Source organism: Cupressus sempervirens, chromosome 8 (assembly GCF_028749045.1).
Source record: "Cupressus sempervirens isolate cs-2001-9-10 chromosome 8, ASM2874904v1, whole genome shotgun sequence".
Lineage (NCBI taxonomy): Eukaryota > Viridiplantae > Streptophyta > Pinopsida > Cupressales > Cupressaceae > Cupressus > Cupressus sempervirens.
In genome coordinates, this window is record NC_143125.1 from 587,674,060 (window position 1) to 587,696,449 (window position 22,390).

Consider the following 22,390-nt stretch of genomic DNA (forward strand, 5'->3'; position numbering starts at 1 on the left):
ATTGTAAAAGGTAGTTCGGAGTGGAGTTTGAGAGGAGGTCCTAAAAGGAGAAATTATCTCCAGATTTATGCTATTGTAAGCCCTTAGGGCATGTTTTGGAGTTTATTTTCTCTGTACTGTTTGTACTAGCTTATTTTCTCAGTTAATATAATTTTCCCTTTCTATTGGTTCCATTCTATTCTTGGGTTGTGTCCCCATCAATATCTTTGGTGTTTTAGGTTTGGGGATCATTTTAGTGGCATGGGATTTCTTCTTTTGGGCTGTACTATCTTTGTAATAGCTCTTTTCCCTTTTTGATCATTGTTGATATCATTAATAAGCATGCTTATGCAAAATCACTAAGATACAGTGCCACTCCTTGCATTTTTGAGATCTTACTCATCATTGTGACTTATTGTACTCGCACTACATTATAAAGTGCCATGGGGGGATAGTTGTTTTTCGTTTAGTGCCCTCTTCTTTTGTTAAGTGAGTGTCCCTTCCATAAAATTAGCCCCATGATGTGTCGATGACATATGCCTTTATAGGTGTCTGTACCTCTTACTCAATCTAGATGTTCTTGGTTCTTTCTATTTTGTAGGAGTTATTGGCCCACTTTCTTAGTTGACTATCATCCCACCCTTGTTTTCCTTAGGGGGGGTTCTTCTATTGTTTCTCATGCTTCTTTGGTTCAATTGGTTAGCTCTTCAAGCTTTGGTGTTTCATGCTATATGTATCTTTGAGTTTAGTTGTTTACCTTTGTTTGGCTCCTGATTTGATGTAGATTACAACCTCTTTTACCTGGTCAAGTTATATTTCAAAGGAGGTTCTATAGATTAGTAGTTTCTTTTTGACAAACTTGGTGACTTCTTCATGCTTCTCTGATGTTTCTTCATGATCTCTCTTTGTTCCAATTTTCTAGAACATTCTTCTAGTTGGAGGCTTCCACAGTTGTTCACTAGGTTTTTAGCTATCTCTTTTTGGAGTAGAATTTTTTCCTCTAGGTTTTCTCTATTTCTCCATTTCATATAGGTTTGGTCATGATTGAGTACTTTATTAGGCCTTCTTGCTAGGACCCAAGTTTTCTTTCAGCATTGCATTATAGTTTCCTTTCTCTATCCGCATTGTTTGTAACTACATTATTGCTCATCTTTGTTGGAAATATTATGAAAAGCTATGTTATTGAAAGGGAGGGGTGAATTAGTAACTTATAAAACTTAATCCTTAATTAACAATTAATCCTTCATGTGCATTTTGATCTAATTGCATGCATGAGAAACTGAATACATTAAAGCATTCATAATAGTATGACACACAATTTGGTGACCCAAAACCTTCCAAATAGAAAGTAAAATTGGGGTGGGGATGATACTCACAAGCTTTATTTGTACAGTATAAAGTTGGCTTGTTAAGGCTTACAATGATCACTTGTGATGATTTGCAATGCTAGGAGCAATAAGGACTGCTAGGTCCACCTTGCAAAAGGATTTACAAACATAAAATGAAGTATGTACTTAGTAAAGAGATTTACATAAGACTGTTAAGTCTACCTTGTGAAAGGATTTGAATGATCCACCTATTAAGATGAAGTAATAACTGATCTCTAATCTACAACTTGTTTTATTGAATGATATTCCTTTGAGTATAGTAATCACCTTGCTATGATAGATAAATATTTGCTGGTCCTTATACTGTTGTAGCCTTTGTAATTTTCTCTTCTCTTCTTATTACTTTATTCCACACATTACTTATTGGATGTGAAATAATATGTTACATATATACCAATCCAATTTCCAAATTACAAAGTCAGTACAAATCCAGGAACTTGGGTTCTAAAGACTAGCTTGGTGAGGTTCTGATACTTGACATCCACTATCAATGCTCAATATCATCATTCACTTAGTAGAAATAGAAGCTTGGTCCATACTGATAGCTCAATCCATAGTGCATAGCTTGGTCAATGCTATCACTATGAGCTTGGTATAAACTGAGTCACTTGGTTAACACTGAGTAGCTCAGTTAACACTAGACTCACATCACATCAACTACGAACTCGATAAGCACTACACAACTCAATTTGAACTGATAAACTTAGCATACACTAAGAAACTCAATTTATATTATTGATCAACACCTTTTTAGTAACTACTTAGCGCAAATTGAATACTATCCCTTGGACTCGATAGCAACTATAGAAATTGGTAGATACTAAAATTCTTGGTTAACAATGTTCATTGTACAATGTGCTTGATAGATACTTAAAATTTGAATAAGTGTATGTCACTAATAAAAAATATGACTAAAATGTCAATAATCTCCCACTTTGGCATCAGTGACAAAAAATCTTATCAGTCAAAACTGAATTCAAATTGATCAAGAACATCTTTTATCCATCACCTTATTTCTTTGACTAGGTAGAGTATACTTTTGAGATTTTTCAAAATTAGTTTTTTAAGGGATGCACCTCTAAGTATGTACACATGAATATTATTATAATGCTCCCCCATACATAATATATAGTATACTATACATCTTTTCACATATGATATATACATTTTCTCCTCTTTTCTGTACATCTTCTCCCTTTTACACAATATACATCTTCTCTACAATATACATCTTCTCCCCCTTTTCAAAATTAATGCCAAAGATGTATGCTATGTATACTATATAGTAATGTCAAAATGTGACAAGAAATCTAAATGTACCTTCAAAATTAATGCCAATGTCTTGTCCCGATTCTCTTACAACACCTTGCATGTGTGCAATGCAATTTGCACTTCTATTGACAGTTCTATCATATGGTCTGCAATGGAGAACTTATTGTCATGGATGAGCATTTTAGTATGTACAATGTGTTTCTACAATGCATCCATGTTTGGGAGAATCATGCCCTATATATCTATCAATGTAGCTCTTATTCTTGCCTCTTCTCTCAATAATTTTGTGTACATATCAGTTAGGAATCTAATCTTGGTGTAATGGGCAAAGCTGAAGCTTGGGTTAATTTGCAACTACTGTGCACTTGCCTTTACATCTTCATCAATCTTCAATAGTTTATCTTTTATTTCCTTAGTGAAATTTGAGATATCATAGATTTTACCAAATAGAGAAGATGCATTGTTGCAAGAGGTTTCCAGTGAGCTTAGAATAGTAGATAATTCTACTTGATGGATAGCAATTTGTTGAATAATAAGTTCCAAAACCTTATTCTAAAACTGCTACCCATTTTTTGCCTCCCACCAAATATTTGAATTTTGACAACCTGGTCCATTCAAAAATCACTTCCATATTTAATGTTATTTAATTTCCTAGGAAATACAAAAATTAAACGATTAAAACCTTAGTGTACTTCTCTTTTTTATTTCCGCTGGCCTGCAACTTTCTATGCCATTAGATCTTACCTTGATCTATGGTGGGTGCTTTCTCACATTTTGAAAATGCATGATCTTTAAACATTGTGAGGAAGCCCCTTAGTGATGCGTGGCAGGTGGGTCCATGTTCTCTTGTGGGCCGCAAGGTGGACAAGGTGGCTGGTGAGCTAGCGATTCAATTGGTGCTCACTTTCTCGCATTCTGACTTTTGTCAGACCTTTTGACAATGTGGGGAAGCACTTTGGTGATGCATGTTTGGGTGATATCACAGAGGGTATTTATGTAGGTTTAGAAAGTGTGTGTTACGAGTACCATCAGATCTTTTGAGATCAACAGGTAGCACACACCCACAAGATGAAGTTGCAGAAAAATTAAACAATGCGAGCATGCCCCTTTGTGACACATGTCCCATGGCATCTTATGTTCTCATTCGTATCTTGCACCATCAGATCTCCTAGGATCATTGGTTGGTGCATGCCTGCAATATGAAGATGCGAGGATTTTAAGTAATGCAGGTATGCACCCTTGTGACACATGGCTAGTGTGACACATGGGCCCACCCTTCTAAAAGAGGTAATGATGGCCCATCTTTCGTGACATCTATCAGGTGAGTTAGAGTACAATGGGGGCATATCATTGGTTGGTCTCACTAACTAGGTATGTAGTCACGCAAATCTTTGATCACCATAGATTCAAAATAGATCAAGGGATGATGCTTCCCTACATTAACAAGATACAAGGAGATTAAACAATGTGAGCAAGCACCTTGCTAGTGCATGTCCTTCTAGGGATAGGGTTATTTCATAAGGCCACAAGGTGGAGCTAGTTGTATGCCAGAGTGATGCCAAATAGGGTTAGGTTAGGATGAGTCAGATGCCAAGTGTTTCATGGGTCCAAAATTTTGAAGAGCAAGCACAGTATTATGGAGAGTCCTTCCCAATCATTGATCTCACAAAGATCAACAATCAAGGCTTTCCCACTTTATGGAGTTCTAGGGAAGTTAAAAAATGTGAGAAAGTGCCTAAGGGACACGTGTCCCAGTAGGCCCAACCAAGGTATTAACATGAAGGTAGCACGGTTGAGGCTGGCAGTTGGTATCCTATGTTCTCAATCATACCTTACACCGTCAAATCTCCTAGGATCAATGGTTGGCACATGCCCGCAATATGAAGATGTGAGGATTTTAAGTAATGCAGGTATGTGCCCTTGCAACATGTGGCTAGTGTGATGTCATGGGCCCACCCTTCTCAAAGAGGTAATGATGGCCCGTCTTTCATAGCATCTATCAGGTGAGTCAGAGTACAATAGGGGCATCTCATTGGTTGGTCTTGCTAACTAGGTATGCAGTCACGTAAATCTTTGATCGCCATATATTCAAAATGTATCAAAGGTTGGCACTTCCCTACTTTAACAAGATGCAAGGAGATTAAACAATGTGGGCAAGAGCCTTGCTGCCACATGTCCTTATGGGGCCAAGGTTGTTTCATAAGGCCACAAGGTGGTGCTAGTTGTATGCCTGAGTGATGCCAGATGGGACTGGGTCAGGAGAGTCAGATGCCAAGTGTTTCGTGGGTCCAAAATTTTGAAGAGCAAGCACAGTATTATGGAGAGTCCTTCTTGATCATTGATCTTGCAAAGATGAATGATAAAGGCTTTCTCACTTTATGGAGTTGCAGGGAAGTTAAAAAATGTGGGAAAGTGCCTGAGGGACACGTGTTCTAGCAAGCCTGGCCAAGGTATTAACATGAAGGCTATGCAGTTGAGGCTGGCAGTTGGTGGATACATCATGCTTAGGATTTGAGGAGGTCATGCAGTTAGTAAAGAAGACATGGTCAAACTTGGGAAGAATTTGCGAGGTGGCAAAACAAAAGAAGATCGTTGGTCCACGTGGCTCACCATGGTGACGAGGTTATGTTGACCTGCTGATCTTGCTAATTCATGAGCTAGAAATAGGGGAATCAAGTTTTCCTGTGTGATCTAATCCTTGTGATAAATTCCAACCATCCTTGAATGAATGCTAATCCTAGGAGAACACTCCACCACCCCTGATCTGATCCATCTACTTGGTCAGACAACTTAATGACACCATTTTCTATCTCCTCAGGGGCCTGTTCCAACAAGATAAGATATCATTGCACCTAGATCTGTGCTCAGATAAGATTTTCTTAAGATCTCCATGATTATTCTTTGAAGGACTTAATGGTAGTGGTCGTGAAGTAACTTCAGTAAGAGGACATCTCAGTTATGCCTGAACTATAAAGGCAATTTTTGTAAATTTTGTTACGATCGACTCTTCTCTGACTTCTCTCTTATTGCTCTACAATTTCACTATAAATTCCCTTTGCCTCTGAACTATATGACATTCTACCTTATCTCCTTTAGCCATTGATGTAAAGTGCAAGAACTATTTTCCTCTCATTGGTGTTTTGTAGAGATCTGTAACCTACATGACTGTATCTCTTTTGGCCTGTGAATGATATATAAGTGAATCTTCTCTTCCTTGTGTCATTCATCTCATTTTTTTGATCTGCATGTGGTTGCTAAGTTAAAACAAGTCTGAATGTGTATATCCTTTGGTGTCCTGATGATTCAATAGTGCATGTATGGGTAGAGATTGGTTGAACACACTATTTTGGTGCATCACCCCCTTAGGTTAGAATAGGTAGATTTTCTTTTCATGCATTCCTTCTCCCTTTTCCTCTCTAAGAGTAGTTAGGTGCACCCTGATAGTAAAGGAAGCCGACCTTCTCCGAAGACTCAACCTCATAGTTCAAGTCCCACAACTTGGAGGTTGTTTCCATGTTTCACAAGGTTGTCCTTAGGTAAAAACTTTGGACAAGGGTGGAAACCTCTGTGACAACAAAAACTTCTTCTTAGCTCTCTACAATAATTTCTCTTGTCCATTCAAATCATTATTGAACTTTTGGACTACCTCTGCTAACTAGTTCAAAATTGGTTGAGAATTGTCAACCTCTATATTTAATGCCTTTGCAAGGATATTCTTTACATCTTCTATTATTTGAAATTCCTTGTTCCTTTCTTCTCTTAGCCTCTACTACTTGGCTTTCTTCTGAAGAATTTCTCCAAAAAAATGTATCTGATCAACATTGAGATTAGAGATGTCCCAATTTGGAATTATAATCTCCTCATCAAGATCTATTTCTTCTTCCTTCTCTTTTCCTTTACCCAAAAATCTTGTGCTCAATTGAGAGTTCATCTCAACTATCTTTGCACTTATTAATTGCATGCTAGGAATCAACTATTTGTAGATACTATACTTAGTACCAAAATACCTACAATAGAAATACCTAGATTTACCAAAACTAATGTAGAGGGAGGTGTTGGTTGCTTGGTAGATGAAGTGCTTGTCACTTTAGTCAATGAAGTAATGAGTTGGATGGGTGCAGGAATTGATTGAGTGCTTGTGCCAACTATGTTTGTCACAATTAATCCTACTGAAGCTTTCTCTAGGCTTGATGTTTTTAGTGCTTTTCTTGGAGAATGAGGAAGTGAGGCTATGACTAATATAGAAATTTTCACTAGGTCAGTCTCCTCAGTATCTTGTACATCTTCCTTGGTAGCATCCTACCCCTATTCCTCTTCATCATCATCTACATTGTCAAAATGTGCAACTTCTTCATTATCAATTTCATCATCCTTTTCTTGTTCATCATCACCTTCATCCTTGTCACTAACATTGACAACAAAATCACTCAACTTGTGAAGAAGATAAATGTTCTTCCATGCATTTGTAGAATTCCTTACCACATGTTTAATGTCATTCAATAGTATAAGGCAAGTGTTGAATCTCAAAGTAAGCTTTTCTTCATATCTCTTCAGAGATTCCTTTACCTCCTTGTCATCTAAACTTAGCATGAGTTGCCTCAGGGTCTTCTCACATATGTCTAATGCAGTCTTGATGGCATTCTCCCATCTTGGCTTGATCTTCTCCATTAGATCACTCAAAATCTATTGAACAACATGGTGTGGAGAATACTTCCATTTACCCATTTTTGATATTAACACATCTTCTATTTTCTTTTTCTCTTCTACAATCCTAGTTTCATACTGTAGTGCCTTGAAATTTGTTATGCTAGATCCTAATTCTAATTCTTTCATCTTTTACTCAAAAGTAGGTGTACGCCTCTTAAAGATTACATCTCCTCCTTCTTTATCTGGTTTCTTCCTAGATGATCTTCTTGTAAACACAATAGTAGATATCTTGGCAGGCTTGGTAATAATTACCTTACCTTTCTTCTTTAGTGGCTATTCATCCTCTGATTTCTCTTCATATTCTACTTCTTCATCCTCAATATCATCTCCTTTGCCTTCAGTCAATAGAAGAGTGGACCTAGTTTTTAGTTTGGTAATTCTCTTCTTTCCTTTATTGACTGCCTAAGGGAGTTTGATTTCAAGTTCTATTCTAGCCTTTGCCTCATCATAAGTGCCAAAGTATGGAACTTTAGGATCGATAGGATCATGAATCAATGCCTCAATAATTTCTTTGGTTTCATCTATGTTTACCTCATAGCCAAGAGGTTTTACCCATAATATCCTTGGTCTAACTGCCTGAATATATACCTTGTCACAATCAACCTTGAAAAAAACATCATTTTTGTAATCATCAACTAGTTTCTTGGGAATCTTGAATCTATTATTCATCTTCTCTTTGAATGCATCAAAGTAGTTGTCCATAGTATTTGCATAGTTCTCTCCCATTTCAACTATATACTCATTAATTTGATAAAGAACAAGTACATCCTTTCTCCAAACTACTATACCTTTATATGAGAATCTAACTTTTTGCACATAGAAAAATAAACCAGTCAAAAGTGAACCAAAATTATAACATGGATTGTTCTTGGAAGTTCTTATACTCTTCATGTTCTTATTGAACTTGTTTAGCATCAACTTGACAAGGTCAAGTGACAAGTTATTCTTGACCACTTTGTATGCCAAATCCACTACTTCACATGACACATTATTCAATTTGCTTGAGCTATAAATCTTGTGAGCAATGACATGTATCCCAAACTTGAGTTCTATGTTAGTAAAACAACTAATCTTCATTCCCCTTCCATCCCACTTGACAAGGGTTTTCATCTCCAGTTAAACCTGACTTAGGGTTTTGGTCATTTTCACTTTTGTCAACATGGGAAGACTAGTGATCCTATAGATAATCTTCTTACTTATCAACATAGGTTGTTTGAACCACAACTGACCATTGTGCACACAACTGAGAATATATTTTATCCATTTTATTTGAAATTCCCATGGCATATGCATAATGTGTTTCAAGATGTTGATGTTCCTATTTCAACACACCATTGATGCATAATTCTTTCAACGATTCATCCATCTCCAATCTTCCAATATCTTGAATAACACATTTAAAATATGAACAAATATCATTAATTAACAATACCTTTGGTGGAATTTACAACTGTGCTCTACTTAGATCTAAGGTTTCTACAATGATAGGAAACAGCTTAAAATCTGGTGCCTTCCACTCCATGCCTCAAACTAACATGTCTGAACCTTTCTTTGATTTTTTGTTGATGCCATCTTCACTCATTAGGGTTTGAGAGAATATGAAAGTCTTCAATAATAATTCACTCAAATTGCTTGAATTCTCTAAAGATCACCTTGCATAGATAGCTCTTGAATTTTTTTGTGAGAAATGACTTTGATTTCTCCCTTTTTCATCAAATTTTTCCATAAATATTTTGTACAATTGTTTGCTCAAATGAAAAACTATCATCCAATTCGCTTGCATTGAATGCTCAATAGAGTCTTCCATGACTCAATAAACATGTAGAACTTAGTTACTTCCAACCTCACTCGGCAAGGTCTACAACTTGACCTCACTTGGTAAGGTTTGCAACCTAAACATGCTTAGTAGTTATTGCATCTTTTACTTAGTGATCCCTTTGCATCTTAAATGCTGATTTGGATTTTTCATTTTGCTAACTAGAACTAATGTGAGATATCTATTTTAGTATCTTAGTTCCAATTCTCCTATGAGAGATCAAGTGGAAATTGTGGAGTCACCCAATTCTTGACTCACTTGTTAATCATTGCTTGGACTTGTATTCTCAGAAGATTTTGGAACCCATCACTATCTCATTTTTTTTCTAATGTTATCAACTTTTGCCTTCTTTTTATCTTCAATTATTCTAGTTTCATATAGTTCTTGGAAAGATGACCAAGTTTTGTACAAATAAAATATCTTCTAGTAGTGTCTCTTGTCATCATATGATGTTTTACACAATTCATTCCAATGTGTTCAAATTCTCCATACTAATGAGATCTGCACTAAGTGTCATAGTCCCAACCAAATATAGCTCTCACAATCTGTTCTACTGGGCTCAATATCTTAGTTTTGCATTCTAAGGATTTGTGCTCATGCTTCTTACATTTATGACATATGCCTCCAAACTTAGGTTTCTCTTTACATTCATTTTCCCTATGACCATGCTGATTGCAATTATAGAATTTTCTATTGAATTTACTTTTTCCATTGCTCCAACAATTATTTGATGTATGACCTATATTACCATAGTGACTACAAGTAGGTCTTTGATTCTTTTGAGCTCCTTTCTTGGATGATTCACCTTCTTCTATATATCCAATTCCTACTTTTCCCTTTTGTCTATAATGGTTTGTTCATTCAATTGATTCATATTTGCTTGAGATTTGATTATCTTCTCATTGGTTTTCCTTTTAGTATTTAGATCATTATGCAATCTTTCATTTTTATTATCTTAAATTCAAGATCTCTTCATTTGCACTGGTGAGTTGATCAATGAAGTCTATCTATTGAAGGAATAGGTGATGAATTTCATTTTTCTTTCCTTCTATCTCTTCTTTTCTCTTGTTTTTCTCTTCCATGACTTCACACAATCTTACTGACTAATTTTTTTTCTCTCCTCTTAGTTTTCTTACTTGTTTTTGTATTTTTTTCAAATAGTTCTTTGATTACTTCATTAGCTTCATTTGAATTACTTGAATGTATGTCTTCAATTCTTTCTTCAATGTAGAGTTGGACATTCATTTGGATTGCAAGTTCTTTCCTTCTTTTCAAGGATCGAGAGAGTTTATCTTTTGCTTTCTTGAGTTGACCAATAGCCAATTCCAAATCTAGCTTCTCATTGTACCTTGTCAAGTCTGAATCCCTCCAAAGCCTTTGATATTTGATCAAGTTGTTAAACTTCTTTCTTAAGAACCACAAAGATTTGATACCAATTGTTGGAAATATTATGATAGGCTAAGTTACTAAGAGGGGAGGGGTGAATTAGTAACTTATAGAACTTAATTAGCAATTAATACTTCATGTGTATTTTGATCTAATTGCATGCATGAGAAAATAAAAATATTAAAGTATTCATAACACTATGACACACAATTTGGTGACTCAGAAACCTTTCAAATAGAAAGTAAAACTAAGGTGGGGATGATACACACAAGCTTTAGTACTACAGTATAAAGTTGGCCTATTAAGGATTACAATGATCACTCCTGATGATCTACTTTGTTAGGATCAATAAGGACTGCTAGGTCCACCTTGCAAAAGGATTTACAAACATATAATGAAGTATTTACTTAGTAAAGAGATTTACATAAGATTTTTAAGTCTACCTTGTGAAAGGATTTGATTGATCCACCTATTAGGATGAAGTAGGAGCTAATCTCTGATCTACAACTTGGTTTGCTAAATGAGATTCCTTTGAGTATAGTAATCACCATGTTGTGGTAGATAAATATTTTTTGCTTCTTATATTGTTGTAGCCTTTTTAATTCACTCTTCTCTTCTTATTACTTTATTCCACAGATTACTTATTGGATGGGAAACAATACATTACATATATACCATCCAATTTCTAAATTACAAAGTCAACCACAATACAAGTTTACACAAAAACCACAAAGTCGACACAACTCCAAGAACTTGAGTTTTGAAGACGAGCTCAGTGAGGTTCTAATACTCAAAATCCACTATCAATGCTCAAAATTTTCATGCACTCAGTAGATGTAGAAGCTCGGTCCATAATAATCACTTTCAAGTAGTCTTGAACTCAGTCTACATTGGTGACTTAGTGAGTATTGTGAAACTTGACATATAAATTGAATCACTTGATTCACACTACATAGCTCAGTCAATGCTATCACTACAAGCTTGGTATAAACTGGGTCACTTGGTTAACACTGAGTAGCTTAGTCAACCCTAGACTCAAATCACATGAATTTCAAAATTAGTAAGTACTACACAACTCAGTTTGCACTGATAAACTTGGCATACCCTAAGATGCTCAGTTTATTCTACTAATCAACACCTTGGTAGTAACTACTCAACGCATAATGAATACTATCCATTGGACTCAATAGCAATTGTAGAACTTGAAAGATACTAAAATACTTGGTTAACACTATTAATTGTACAATGTGCTTGGTAGATACTTACAATCTAAATAAGTGTATGTCACTAATGACAAACATGACTGAAATGTCAACACGTCTTAAGGGGGGTGTTAGAGAAAAATGTTAATTTAATTTCATTAATTAAATTACCTTTTCTCCCTTCTTAAGATTTTTCTTTATACACTTTTTCATTCACATTTAATAATTATTTAGTAATTATTATATAGCATTTACCTTTTAGGTCCTTTGTACCTTTTAGGTTATCATTTTTGGGTTTTGATCTCCTACAATAATGATAGATCATTTGTAAGTATCTCACATATTTTCTTTATCTAAGAATACATTTGCATATTTTTCAGAGAAAACCCTTGCCTCCTCTTTTTTTTTCTTTCTCTGTGATAGGTTTTCTACATGTAGGTATTTGAGGGCTTCCTAGATTTGTTTTGTATATTGCTCAAATCCTTCATTTTTCTCATCCACCCTTTTATGTTTCCTTGTTCTTGGGGGTTTGTGTATCTTTTCCTTACCTTTCCTCTAATAAGTTATTTAATTTGAGGGTGTGTTTTCTTCTTATTCTTCTCCACTATTAGGTGTACCCACAATTGTGGGTTACACATCTTCACCTAAATTGACACCGAACTATGAATTTACATTTTTTTAAAACTTTTGGATGCAAATTGTCATTTAAAAATTACAAATTTGAAGATGAAGTAAATTAGAGTCTTTTAGGATTTTCTATGCATATTATACATCTACATATATTTATTATATTGAATCATTTTTCTCTTGCAAAATGTGGTATATTGTCAAAAACCAAATTTTTAAAGAGTGACACTATTTTTGAATCGCATAACTTTTTTTCTACAATAGATATATCAATGTGATTCTTTTGAATTCAGTTTTTTAATATGCATACTGTTCCCATGGATGTGGTCTCATGTTTTTATCATTAGTATTTCTTATTTTATTGATGTTTAAAGTTGACCCAACTCTAATTTTAACATACATTGTTTTTGATGCATGTAACTCATTATATATTTGTCCAATTTGAAAATTTCCTTTTTTGATTGAAATAGAATTGGAACACAAATATTTTGGTTATCTTTTAGAATTTCTATTCTCTTAGTTACAATTTTTCCATGAGCTTCCAATATAGAGGTTTATTTTGGATAATGAACCTCTATTCAATTCACGTCAAAAAATGTATACCTTAAATTTTTAAAAATATATCAAATCCATAGTCATTAGAAAGTAAATTCTAAGTACTTATTTGATTCAAAATGGCATATCTTTAGTGTTCCACCTGAACATAGTAATTTATCTCAGAAGTTGTCTTTCTAAGTAATGGCATATCATTCTAAGTACTTATTTTGGTTATATCTTAGAATTTCTATTCTCTTAGTTACTATTTTTCCATGAGCTTCCAATATAGAGGTTTATTTTGGATAATGAACCTCTATTCAATTCATGTCAAAAAATGTATACCTTAAATTTTTAAAAATATATCAAATCCATAGTCATTAGAAAGTAAATTCTAAGTACATTTGATTCAAAATGGCATATCTTTAGTGTTCCACCTGAACACAGTAATTTATCTTAGAAGTTGTGAAAATACCTAAAATTTTATGGCCTTTGCAAAACATCTCCATCTTGGCACTTTTGATAGAAACCTAATTTCTATTGAAAGTATCTTTCTAGTTTCAACAAAACATATATTAGCTGGTTTCAATTGAAAGTGAAAAAATTGATTAACTACAAGTAAAAAGTTACCTAGATATTGTTATAATGATTTAGAATAACTAAGAGAGGGGGGGGGGGGAGGTGTGGGTGAATTATTTATCCTCAAGTCTACATGTATCGATTCAAATCCTAAACACTTCAAACAACATAAATTTTTTTAAATACCCACTCAATCTCTATAATATATCATCAACAAATTAACATTTGATGCATTTACTTAACTCTTTATCTCTATATGTATTGACTTCCAGTAAATAAACTAATGCAAAATATAGCATGTAAAAAAAAAAACATCCACACATGATAATAAAAATTTGACACCTGGATTTAAGATGCAAACCCAATTTGGGAAAAACTACCAGGAAACATGCTACCAATTTTTCACTCTTTTGAAGAGAGCTCGATTAAGAGCCAACCCTATTAAAGGTTATATAAGAGACTATTAAATATGACCTTGTTAAAGGATTTAATCACCCTAGTAGGAGTGTCCTTGATAGAGGACTTTAGAACATTCCATTAGAATGTCACTTTGATTAAAGGATTTACAAAATGACTGTTAGGTCAACCTTGATTAAAGGATTTTAGATTGATGCAATGGTTAGAATGTAATAGTAGGTTTGATCTATAAAGTACAACTCATTTTGCAAATTCAGATCTCCACTTTATCATTTGTTGGTTCATTGACTAATGCCCATTATCGGAGCTATCATTGATATGCTTGGCACCTCTTCAAGCAATCACACTTCACAAATGGTTCCCACTTCACCTTTGTTGCTCACCTCTTCAAAAATTCTCCTTAAGATCACCAATAAACCATAAACCAACCTCTTTAACTCATTCCTTATGCTTCCTTAAATAGGTAATTTTTATCTTTTGCCACTTAATCATCACCACTAATCTTAGAGTTAGGTTAGATTCATTGAATCCTTCCATCTTTTTGTTCTCCTTCCTCTTCTAGAAACTTTTGATCAAATCCTTTCCTTTGACTATGTAAAAAACTCTTCTAATGTATTAAATATGCCAACTCATCAATCCTTATCTTCTATGCACTTTGACTAATTCAAAATTCAACTATGTTAGACTCAAAATCAAATCTTTCTCAAACTTTAACATTTGTTGTCACTCAACAATCAGTGTGTTCTTTAGCTGAGTCAATACTGTGTAACTCAGAACACACTATTCTTTCTCACTCAACATCAACATGCTTGCTTGACCATTACTATGCTCGATCATAACTACACTTGATCGATAATAATTAGTGCTCAACTTGAACTATTTTTCTTAGTTTTTACTAAGTTCCTTAATCTTTAGCTTTAACTCCTTCATTGACTGTACAATATTCATGCTCGATAAAGCTTAGCCTTTGACTTGTTTTAACTCTTAGATTTGTCCAATTTTCTTCTACACTTCATGTATTTATTGAAAAAACATTATCTTTTCAAGGACTTTAGAACATTAGAGGACCCTATTAGGAGTGGCCTTGATAGAGGACTTTAGAACATTCCATTAGAATGTCACTTTGATTAAAGGATTTACAAAATGACTGTTAGGTCAACCTTGATTAAAGGATTTTAGACTGATGCAATGGTTAGAATGTAATAGTAGGTTTGATCTCTAAAGTACAACTCATTATGCAAATTTAGATCTCCATTTTATCATCTATTAGTTCATTGACTAACGCCCATTATCATAGCCATCATTGATATGCTTGGCACCTCTTCAGGTAATCACACTTCACAAATGGTTCCCACTTCACCTTTGCTGCTCACCTCTTCAAAACTTCTCCTTAAGATCACTAATAAACCATAAACCAACCTCTTTAACTCATTCCTTATGCCTCCTTAAATAGGTAATTTTGATCTTTTTCTACTTAAACATCACCACTAATCTCAGGGTTAGGTCAGATTCATTGAATCCTTCCATCTTTTTGTTCTCCTTCCTCTTCTAGAAACTTCTAATCAAATCCTTTCCTTTGACTATGTAAAAAACTCTTCTAATGTATTAAATATGCCAACTCATTAATCCTTATCTTCTATGCACTTTGACTAATTCAAAATTCAACTATGTTAGACTCAAAATCAAATCTTTCTCAAACTTTAACATTTGTTGTCACTCAACAATCAATGTGTTTTTTAGCTGGGTCAATATTGTGTAACTCAGAACACACTATTCTTTCTCAATCAACATCAACATGCTTGCTTGACCATTACTATGCTCGATCATAACTATACTTTCTCAATAATAATTAGTGCTCAACTTGAACTATTTTTCTTAGTTTTTACTAAGTTCCTTAATCTTTAGCTTTAACTCCTTCATTGATCATGCAATATTCATGCTCGATAAAGCTTAGCCTTTTGACTTGTTTTAACTCTTAGATTTATCCAATTTTTTTCTACACTTCATGTATTGATTGAAAAAAATCATCTTTTCAAGGACTAACTTATCAAGTGCCCATTGCATTTCCATGATACTTAACACATCTCAACTCAACCTTTCACTAGGTCATCACATAATCTCTTCTTTTCGAATTGTTTTCATCAATAAAATGATATGGCAGTCTACACTATTAGTAAATATATCTCCAATAGTTTTAACACTCTATCTTACCAATAGGTTTGACACCAATGAAAATATAACAATTGCTCCTATTGTAGTTTCCAACAGATACTTTTGATCAAAAGTACCTAGGGACTTTTGTTTGAAAGTACCTAGGCACTTTTTTTTGAAATTACTTTGATACTCAATCAAAATACACATTGACCTATTTTGTTTTTTTCTCCAATTTTTTGGTTCCCATATAAATAAATAATAAATTATTTTATTTTAAAATCACAATTAATCATATAATTCACACTTCAATTAGGAGGAAATATATTTGGCTTGTCTTTAAAATTTTGCAAAATAATTTTCAATGGGACATAAAAGTAAAAGAGAAAGTAATTCCACACAAAATATAACAAGGGAACAAGAAGAAGAAAATTGTCAAAAAAGTTTATTAGGATACTATAGAAGGAAGCAAGGTACATGAGTACAATATTTTTTTAGAATGATTTAGAATAACTAGGAGAGGGGTGAATCAATTATCCAAAGTCCCAATGTACCAATTCAAATTTTAATCACTTGAAATAATTTAGGTCTAAACATTCAATAGCTCAATCTCAATAGTAAACAATCAGCAATATACACTTATAGTCCATTGTCCTAATATTTATCAAACTTGCAAAATATAAAACATTAATAGTAAAACATCTCAAATGACATCCAAACAAGTATGACACCAGAATTTAAAGTGGAAATCAAATTTGGGAAATACCACTAGTAACATGTCACCAAATTTTCTCTCTTCTAAAGTGAGCTCTGTTAGGAGCCAACCTTGTTAAAGGTTACAAAACATATTGTTAGGTGTAATCTTGTTAGAGGATTTTATCACCTTGTTAGGAGGGGCCTTGTTAGTGGACTTTAGAACATTCCACTAGAATGCCATCTTGATTAAAGGATTTCAATACTGATAAAATGGTTAGAAAGTAACAATAGGTTTGATTTGAAAAATACAAATCACTTTACAAATAAATATCATAGTCTTGTTCATAAGCTGATCCACTAACTGGCCTTCATTGTCATCTCTGCCTCTGATATGCCTGGCACTCCTTCAAGAAATTACTCTTCAACTCTTCAAAACTCTTCTCAGGATTCTTCTCAAGTTCATCAATCAATATCATCAACAATTGTTGCAACCTTTATTAGGTATTTACCAACTCTGCCATCTTATTTTACAGTTATCCCTTACACATCCTTAATAAGAAATTCTGATTATTTTTGCTTAAAAATCATTGTAGGTCTTAGGGTTTTGATCAGATTCAACATTTATAATAATCTATCCACCTCCTTATTCATGATCTTATTTTCTGGAAACTTCTCTTTTAAAATAATCTAGTGATAGCTCACCTAACCCTTTCCTTGCATTAAATGTTCCAAGTCATCCATCTTTGTCTTCCACACACTTGAAATTTTCCAAGAACACAATTGTATTAGCTAGAAATCACAATTTCCTCATAATTTATCAAATGTCATCCCTTGACCAACATTGTGACTGACACTCGATCATCACTAGAATATTCAGTCACTATTAACTATTCAACTTGGCACATATATTGACACTCAATCAATACTGATGCTCAATCGACACTACATATTTCTTGGCTTGTACTTGCACTTGGTTGACACTAGAATCACTTGACACAAACTTCAAGTTTCTTTAATCATTTTCTCTACTTCTCAATCAAGCCTACACATTTAGCCATTATTTGATCACCTCTTCAGGGATTTAGTACAACTATCTTCTTCACTTATAACATTATTTAAATAGTCACTTTACCTTGTAAAAGTCTAATTAATAAAGCACCCATTGTAGTTTCCTTTCACAAATCAACCTTTTCTCTAGGTGCTTTTGTTATGCCCATCTTCTCAAATCATCTTCATCAATCATCTTGATATGGTACTCAAATAAGGTAGCACCATCTTACCAATGAGGTTTGACATCAATGACATCATAACAATTGTCTCAATTGTAGTTTCCAACATCTTTTTCCCATTACGTGACTTTTTGATAGTATATTCTATTTAGAGTTTTATATTTAGGATTAGGGTTTATAATTTATGATCAAATTTAAAGAAATTAAGCTTACCTAATTAGGGTTTATGATTTAGCGAGCACATACCACTTAAGATTAGGATCTAAAATTAGGATTATCACTTAATCTATCTAGGATTTAGGGTTTATAATTTATACTAATATGGGGTTTATTATTAGGAATATGATTTAGTAATCAGGGTCACTATTTAAGGTATCATCATTTGGAGTTAGGTTTTTGTATTTATGATTACTTGATGATGGTTCACAATTAGGACAAGAATTATAAATTAAGGTTAGGTAACAGGTTTATATAAGCATCATGATTTAGCATTAGCATTTTATGATTAAGTATAAACATTTAGGATAAGGGCATCAATAAGGGTTAGCAATAGAGTTTACTATTTTGGAGGTATAATTTTATTTATATATTTAGATCAATTTTGTCTATGCCAAGTTTGAATAAATTTAAAGTTAGGGTTATGGTTTTAATATTTTTTTATATATGCTTAAGGACCTTTAGTTTGGTTTGGTTGTTGGTCTTAGAATGGTTTTGAGATTTGAGTGTCAACACATTTAACCACTTTCTACATTGAAGCTAAGTACACTATGTATGCCGAGCCACAGTATGTACTGAGTCAAAATTCCAATAGGTGTCAAGTGACTTCAGGTGCCAAGCATCATACAGGTGCCTAGTGATATATAGTTGCTGAGTCATAGTTGCTAACCAAATTAGAAAACTAGATATGCCAAGTGAGCTAGAGTCATACTTGTAATCTAATAGGTGCCAAGCAAACTAGGATCAAATAGGTGTCGAGCACTAGTAGTCTAGTATGTGTCAAGTAACATAGAATTAGCATATGAGTTTGTGCCCTCACAAACTTAGATGTAGACCATTTTATGAGCTAACATAGAAGGACTTCGAAGGAAAATAAAGATAAGAATGAATCTTTTGTATTACCTATGCAATTAGCAGGAAAACATTTATAAAAATAAAGAAGCCATGCAACCAATGAGAAAAATGCAAGGAATGAGCAAGAATTCAAGATTTAATATGGATCATAGATCCATACCTAATCCTAAGTCTACGAAGTCTTTATAAGAAGGATAATACCCCACGATTTTATGTTGTTGAATAAAAGTTAAGGAAGTTGCTAAGTAGATAGAAAAGTTGCAGAACAGGGAAAATCGTAGGGGCATTACAAACTTAGTGAATTGAGAAAATATTACAAATCCAACTAATTAAAAAAGTACAAGCAAAGCAAAGATCACATCAGAATGAGAAGATAAAGTGCCTAAAGTCACCAATTGAAGATTGTAAGCAATTAGGTTAAAGCTTTCTAATACTCTCTAGCAATTGTATTAAATAGTGAAAATGCTATGTTGATAAGTTAGCTTAATAGCTATTTTGTGGATCCTTTGAAGAGGTGACTAAATCCTTTAATAGGGTGACACTTCATGTAAAGTTTTTTTAAATCCTTTAACCAGGTCACTATTGACATAGTGTAAAGCCTTTCATAGGGCAGACCATTAGAAGTGGTCAAATAATTATTGCTGCAATGATTTTTGTGGGTATCATTCCCACCCTAGTTTTACCTTCTTATTCCTAGAGGGTTTTTGGGTTACCAAATCTGGTGTTATGTGTGTTGATGCATGTGTTTATTCTATGTTCATTTAATATTTTTACATGCATGTAGTTTACTTTCAGTTATTTGTTTTAAATGATTAGAAAAGGTCAAAAGTGTGGTACTTTTGATTCACCACCCCCCCTCTCAGAAGTACTCTTCCCATTTGAATATTCCAACAATTAGTATTAGAGCTAAGGTTCTCACAAGGATAAGCATAATAGCTTAGAGAAAAGGTTTGAAGATGGAAGTCATCAAACTTGGGAAGATCATAGATAATCAGGTGATTGATGTGCACCTCACTCTACATAAATTGGAGGAAGCCGAAGAAGAATTGAGAAAGTCCTTGAAAAGAAGGAAGGATATAGCCATAGCTGAAAATGACATACACTACAAGGAAATTGATACCACACAAGTATTTTCCAATGGAGATTCCAAGAAATTTCATGTAGCAATAGCTGAATTGATGGAAAAAAATAGAGCACAAGCTGAAAAAATCAGAATACTCAAGCTTGATCAAGAATCACAAGCCATAATGCTTTGTGAAGTGACTGAACAATAGAAGAAAGCCATTAAAGACAAGGCCATGATAGAAGATGACAAGAGAAATCTTATCAATAGACTAGAGGAGTAGACAATTGAGTTTGAAAGAATCTCAAACATGTAGCTTGACACCTTAAGTCAGATGATGAATGCTCACCATGAACTGAACATGAAGGACATTGAGATCTCCACCTTGAAAATGAAAAATGAACTAAAAAGAGAGAAGGAGACAATAGAAAGCTTCAAAAAACTAATGAGGCTATCAAGTACTTTGAGCAACTACTAAAATCACCAAGGGCTAGTAATGATACTTCATGACTTGGTTACACAAGCACTAAGCAAGGAGAATCATCCAAGACTATAGAAGAAAGGAGTAACAAAGGTAAGAACACTAAACCTACTTGTCATTTCTATGGTAAAAAGGGACATACCTCTAATGTATGCAGGAGCAAGAATGGTCATCAACATGATAAGCCTAAGAAAGCAAGCTATTGTCATAAGTGCAAAAAACAAGGACATCAAGCACATGAATGCAGAACCAAAACCATGAGGACACCAAGATTTGAGGGTCACTGCTACAACTGCAAAAAGTATGGACATAAAGCATTTTAATGCAGATTAAAGCCTATGTGGACACCCAATCAGCCTACAAAGGAAAATAAAAATGATCATCATTGAAATTAGGACTATAACACCAGGTATAGCTATCATTACTATCAAGAATATGGACACATCCCTAAAAATTGCATAAGGACACATTTTAGAGGATATTACAACAGATGGTTAAGTCAAACCACATGTTTTAGTTTCTTGAAAATTGGTCATATCAGTAGGAATTTCCCAACAAAGTCAAAAACACCCAAGAAAAAAGTCAACAAAGGAAAATAGAAGGTTGATGTTGAACAAATCAAAAGGAAAATGAACAATACTTGGAAGAAGAAAGATGAGTGCAACACATCAAATGGAGGCATCACTTCACCCAAAAGGTCAAGTGATCACATCTCATCTAACTAAGCAAGAATAGGTGTATATGGGATTGATATACAAAGTTATATCATACATTAGTCCCAAGACAAAGAAGTATTGCAAGGAAGAAATTTGCATGAGCAAATATGCCAAGTCAAAATTTGAAGTTTTTGCAAATACTGCTGAACTGTCCTCAGATGCTGAGAAAAGCTCCAATGGATGCCGAGTTGCTAATAGCTATTGTGTTGATAGTTGATGCCGAGTGAAGTAGAAATCTAGTAGAAGCTGAGTAAACAAAGTACAATGGGAGCCAAGTCATGGTGAAACCTGTTGGTGTGATTTTTCATAGTATAGAAAAATTCTGATAAGTTAAGTCTTTGTTTCTTACAGACTAGGGTTTTATTTTGTGAAATCTTGAAAATTGTTAGATTACCCTAATTATGCCCTATTCTTTAGGTTGTATCTTCCTTTTAATTTCTCAAGGTTTGGCTTTCAAAAAGACCCTAAGTGCGTGAAAAACCCTTATACCTTTGTTTTATGTTGCCCTAGTTTTCAATTTTTAAAAATAGGGGTTTTTCTTCAAATATCTTGGCGAGATATTTTATCCTAATGTTTTGTTCGCATTAGAATATCTTTTAATCCTTGTGATAAGCCTTTCATGTGCCTTTAATTGTGATATTCTTTTTGAAAGGATGCCAAGTTGAAGTCTTTTTCAATCACCATCGATTTATCAGAGATCAAGGGCCAGCACATCCCCGCATTATGAAGATGTAGGTTTTTAAGTAAAGCGGGGAAGCGCATTTGTGACACATAGCCCCTGATGTTTTTTGAGATCCAGTATGCCACAAAAGGTCTTGTATGTCAGATTGTTAGGAAATTTTGTAGGTTTGTTAGTACTTTTGCATGCATCCTGATCTTCCCACGATATCATTGGTGGATTTGCTAGTAGAGCTATGAAGTTAATTGCCAAGGAGTGTTCACCGTTGATCTATCAGAGATCAAGGGCCAACACATCCCCACATTATGAAGATGTAGGTTTTTAAGTAATGCGAGGAAGAACATTTTGACTCGTGTCACAGTGGGACCAGACTATAAAGAATGCAGAAGTCACGCCA